The following is a 6,000-nucleotide window of genomic DNA, read 5'->3' on the forward strand; positions in this document are numbered from 1 at the left end:
AAGAGGTAGGAGAATTAGAGGGTATCAGAGCTTCAAGTAAGCAAACGGCCTAGGGCTGGCAATCAATCCAAGCAGGGAATTTCAGGTGGGGCTCACGGAAAAGTCAGTTGAAAGAAATTTATTTTTTGGAGCCTCTAATCTCAATACTGTATTAGGTATTGTTGTGGGTTGAACGTATCACCCAAAAGATAGGTTGAAGTCCTAACTCCTCAAGCTGTGAGTGGGAATTTATTTGGAAATAGAGTCTTTGCAGATGTAATCAACATAACATGATGTCATACTGGATTGGATTGGGCCACATTTACTGACTGGTTCCTTATGAGAGGAGCATTTATCAAAGACCCCCAGGAAGAATGCCCTGCAAGGATGCAGGCAGAGATGGAAGTTCTGCCGCTACAAGCAAATGCATGCCAAGAGCGCTGGCAACCACTGGAAGCTGGAAGAGGCAGGAAGGATTCGCCCCTGGAGCTTTAGGAGGGAGCATGGCCTGCCAACACCTTGATTTCAGGCTTCTCGCCTCCAGAACTGTGAGAGAATACATGTCTGTTGTTTTAAGCCACTCGGTTAGTAGTACCTTGTTAAGGCAACTTTAGGAAACCAACACAGATAACTTACAAGATTGTCTTGTTCAAGTAGAAAGGAAGCATCATGAAGATTGCTGGGATGCATGGAACAAGGCTGTAGCTTTCAATCCTTCAATATTCAACACGTATTTATTGAGCATTGCCTATGTTCCAAGCATTGTTCTAAGTGCAGGGAATGAGGGAATGAATAGGACAGACCAGGATTCTGACATTAAAAAGATTAATGTAATGGGAGTAGGGGAAGAGAGGAGAGGGAAGAGTCAACACCAGATTGAACTATACAGCTACTCCATGAAGGAAATAAACGGGGTGATGGGGTAAATAGTAACTAGGAAAGGGGTGAGTGGCATTTACATGTGCTGGTACAGGAAGGCCACCCTGAGCAAGTGAAGGATGAGGATGAGACAACGTAGCAAAAGGGTGTTCTAGGAAAATCTCTGAGCTATCACAGAACTTGGCATGTTTGAGGAAGGAAAAAGACGGATCTGGCTGGAATGTGGTGAAAAGTTTTACATGACACAGTAGTTTTCATAAGAGAAATAAGACCTGAGGAAAGGTTTAGACTTGAGTGTTTTCATCCAAGGTTTGATGAAGAGTGGAAAGTTGCTGAAAGATATGCTAGGACAAAGAGTTTGAGTTAAGGGTAGTAAATTGAGGAAGTTTAGCAAGGAGTCTGTTCAGATTTCTCTCTGTGTCCATCTGTCTTTGGAGATAAGGATGTTCCTTTTCCTCGGGTAAGAAAAAAGAGCATATCTGACCTGCATCAGAGCTAGATTAGAAAATCTTTCCTTAGTTTTATTACCTGCTTTAAGGAAGGTCAGACACTACACAAACTATTCTTTAAATTTTTTCAGCCTGAAATCTTCAATGTATTGAAGTGCTATATTTTGGGGTAACATGTTCTGAAACCCATCAATAAAAGCCTAATTCATTACCAAATCTTTTAGTTTTTTTTACTTTTTCAGAGGATAGTAACCCAAAGTGTGAAAGAGGAAAAAGTTCTCACCTCTTCAGTTCTGTTACTGGGGCATGCAAATTAAACAAAAGACTGAATAATAGAAGAAAAGGCATATAACAGTTTTAAATTTCTGTTAATATTTATGTGCACAGGCCTTCACAGAGAAGAAATGAAAACCCAAAGAAGCAGTTAGACTTTAGGGCTTATGTAGAATTTTAAGAGCAGGAGATAAATTATAGAAAGGTGACCAGACAAAGGAAAGGGTGTTTGGGTTCCAGGGACAGAAACTTACAGAAAAGTGATAAGAAATGTATGGTGATTAAGGGCTGTTTAATAAGGTTTGTTATGCAGACTCATCTCTCACATCTCAGTTTTCCTAGAGAGAGGAACACCCTTATAAATGGAAATTTATGTCACCTTTATGCCCTGCTTTTCAGGAGGAGGGCAGAGAGCTCTTAATTTGTCTACTGTTGTTTTTCAATTGCCTTCAGCTCAAAATAACCAGTATGCTAACGTGGCATATTTTAGGCTGGCATGTACAGATCTCCTTCAAAAATTAAAAAATGCTGGATTGGCAACAATTACTTTAGGGTAGCTGTCTTTGAGTTTACTGTTCAGATACATTCTTGAGAATGAAGCCAGTCACAGATCACAGAATACCTTAATTTTGCTGAAAGTCGGATTTATCTCCTTAATTAAAGGGGCAGATTTTGGAGCTGTCAAGGGGTAGTGTTATATCACTCAGTGAGCCACCCAAGATGAATATGAAGAATGAAAGTCATGATACACAAGGCCACCAGTCAGTGAGTATGAAAGCATTTAAATTAAGTATAATTTATATAGAACTAATTTTACTCTTTTCAATGAAGAGCAGGTATATTTGGAAAGCGTGAGGTTTGTGCCGGAGCAAGAAAAACATATTAGTCATTCAAACATCTTGTGGCATAGCAAAAATGAACACACCTTTGGCATTGGTGTGAATAGACTTTCCTATCCAAGTCACGCGTCAGCTGTGGCTGGCTGAGGGCCTGGAGATCAAAGGCACCGGCTGTGTAAGAAGTACTGTGAGTTGTTTTCAGAGACTGGCTTAGCCTCCAGGATCCACGTTAATGTCACCTTGGCTCAGAGTTTTGGCTGGAGGTTGGGGAACAATAGGTGCTGAGCACCTTACACTAAGGGCTGAAGTAGGCCAGATTTGCAAAAGGAATGGCTCCAAACCTGTTTCACCAGAATTAGCCAACCTATCTAGCTTCAGGGAACAAAAGAGATGTGTTCTCTCCTCCAATGAGAGAGAGAGAGAGAGAGAGAGAGAGAGAGAGAGAGAGAGAGAGAGAGAGAAGGGTTGTTGCCTCCCTATGGTAAGCCAAAGGATGAGACACTTCAAGAAAACCAGAGGGCCAGACTGGTGCCCTTGAAGAGACAGGTTGCACCTGGGAGTGAGGCAGGCCAAGGGGAGGGAGCCACCCGTGGACTCTGTGGACCTGTGGACCTGAGCTGGAACTGGGTAACTGACAGCACTGTGCCCTAGAGGGAATCAGAGAAAGTATTTTCCGACACTTGATATAACCGTGAGGAAGACTTTATTGTGATAGTTTTGAAGACTATTGCAGTGGGAGAGAGAGCAGGTTTACCTCTGAAAACAGTAAAGAGCAGCGGGAGATTCATAGCCAACAAGCAGATTGAAGGCAGGTCAATGAAGGGAAAATTACTAAGAAGATACTTGAGGTTAGGGGTATTCTTGCTAAACTATCACCATTTTTTGAGGAGACTCAAGCCCCAGTAGGCAAGCACTGAGACCTCCAGCCAACAAGCACTGCATGAGTGAGCCATCTGGAATCCCAAGCCTCAGACAGCTTTTGGATGACAGCAGCCCAGACCACACCTTGTCTGTAACTTCACAAGAGACCCCAAACCAGAACCATCCAACTAAGTTTTTTCTGAATTTTTGCCCCAAAGATACCATGACATACTATGTGTTTATTATTTAACCCCCCCCCCACTGCATTTTGGGGTGATTTGTTATACTGTAGTAGATAACTAATGTCCCGCATAGCACCCCTCCCCCTTAAAGAAAGTGAGGAGTGATTTCCAAGTGGCTAATTTGTATATGAATATGCCCAATTTTAGAATTTTAAAGACTTTATCTAATTTCATAGCAACATTGAGCAGAAAGTACTGATAATTATTTTGTAATCATCAAGTCCTTTTACATATTTGAACTTATTCAAAACCTGGTATTAATTGATATAATAAAGATTTTTCTGTGTTCTTTTTATTAAAAAAAACTTTGTGTGTGTGGAGGGAACATATTTACCTTATCCTGGTTTACCTCCCTTCTCCATTAATATGAACCTGAATTATAAAATGTAATTTGTCACAGACTATATATTTCATCTTAGTCACTTAGTGAAGAGTAATGTTTTAAGAAAATGACATTCAATATCTACTGGTGAGGGTTCCAAATACACAAACTGCTTAATTTCAACCCATTACCTCATCAACAGAACCCTGAGCATGTTCTTCACGTTTTTTTCTTCACCATTGACATGAAAGAATCCCTCGCCATATCCATGGTAACCAGATTTTAGGTAAGACATGATGGCACAATCACATGACAAAGGTGAGGAGTGAACCAGTTTTCAATTCCATCTCATTCCTAAATTTTTGATCAAGGGAAATTGGAAATAACTGACATGTAGAGTTTATAGTTCGCTGTATATTAGTAATTATTACAAGATAAAGGCTAAGTCAGCCTCCCATGCACCTCTCCTTTGCAGAGGACCTGCTGGGTCCCAGGTAGGTCAACTCATCACCACTGGAAACAGAGAATCTCTCAACTGAGTCGCTGCTAAGAATTGAGGGGCAGTGGAATAAACATTTATTCACAACAAATGGCTGGAGTGTAGTTAAGTTTTTATTTCCAACTGGTGCCGAGAAATGGTATTAACTTTTAGACAGATGGGGGATAGGCCTACCGTGTGCCCACATAAAAGCTGGAGATCAACCCTGCCAGTTTGTTCAGTGCTTAGAGCTGACTAAAGGGTCCTGGGTTTGAGTCCAGTCAAGGGCAGGTACCTCAGTTGCAGGCTCAATTCCTGATCCCGCTGCTACCAATTGATGTGTCTCTCTCACATCCTAGTTTCTTTCTCTTTGTCTCTTCCCACTCCCTTCCACTCTCTCTATAAATCAATGGAAAAAAATATTTTTAGGTGAGGGATAACAACAACAAAAGGCTGGAGAACAGACTAGAATCCATATAACTAGAAAATTCTTCCTAGAAAATTCTTCCTGTGTGAAGGCAGAAGATGACTCTGGGCCGGAGCAAAGGCGGAAGATGGTGGCCTGAGTGAAGGCCTGGGTCCTGGGTGCCAGCAGCCAGGGGAAGGAAGGTCTATTCTTTTTTTGTTTGTTTTATTTAAATATATTTTATTGATTTTTTTACAGAGAGGAAGAGAGAGGGATAGAGAGCTAGAAACATCGATGAGAATCATCAATCAGCTGCCTCTTGCACACTCCCTACTGGGGATGTGCCCGCAACTAAGGTACATGCCCTTGACAGGAATCGAACCTGGGACCTTTCAGTCCGCAGGCCGATGCTCTATACACTGAGCCAAACTGGTTTCAGCATGGAAGCCCTATTCTTGCAGGAATCTTCATCAAGCCTCTAGTTCATATTTAAAAGGCAAGATCAGAGCTTTCCTGTTAATTTTTTTAAATAACTAAAATAATAAAAGTAGTAGGCAAAATTTTATAGTTTCTTTTAATGTATCAAATCAGTGGGAATAGCCACACTCAGCTGCCCCTAACCACTAGTTTTAGTGTTTTTTTAAAAAAGAGGCAAGCCCTGGCTGGTTTGGCTCAGTGGATAGAGTGTTGACCTGGGGACTGAAGGGTCCCAGGTTCAATTCTGGTCAAAGGCACATGCCCGGGTTGCAAGCTCTGTTCCCAGTAGGGGGCGTCAGGAGGCAGCCAGTCAATGATTCTCTCTCATCATTGATGTTTCTATCTCTCCCTCTCTCTCCCTCTCCCTTCCTCTCTGAAATCAATAAAATATATTAAAAATAATAATAATAAATAAAAGAGTCAAATACTATAGCTGGTTTTGCTCAGTAAATAGAGCATTGGCCTGCGAAATGGAAGGTCCCAGGTTCGATTCTGGCCACGAACACTTGCCTGGGTTGTGGCCTTGATCCCCAGTAGGGGGTGTGCAGGAGGTGGCAATCAATGATTCTCTCTCATCATTGATATTCCTATCTCTCCCTTCCTCTCTGAAATCAATAAAAACATTAAAAAAAATTTTTTAAAGAGTCAAATGTTGCCCAAGAGTATCAATAGTTCACTTTATCAGTGTCAGAATAAAACTTCAAAACCTTAATATCTGGAAAGAAGTAAAATAGTTGTTTTTAGAGTCAGAATCAGAACTGGTGCCTTGTAAAATATCTCCCAACTGCTTATCAA

The sequence above is a fragment of the Pipistrellus kuhlii genome, unplaced genomic scaffold (assembly GCF_014108245.1).
Source record: "Pipistrellus kuhlii isolate mPipKuh1 unplaced genomic scaffold, mPipKuh1.p scaffold_m20_p_6, whole genome shotgun sequence".
In the NCBI taxonomy this organism is placed as follows: Eukaryota; Metazoa; Chordata; class Mammalia; order Chiroptera; family Vespertilionidae; genus Pipistrellus; species Pipistrellus kuhlii.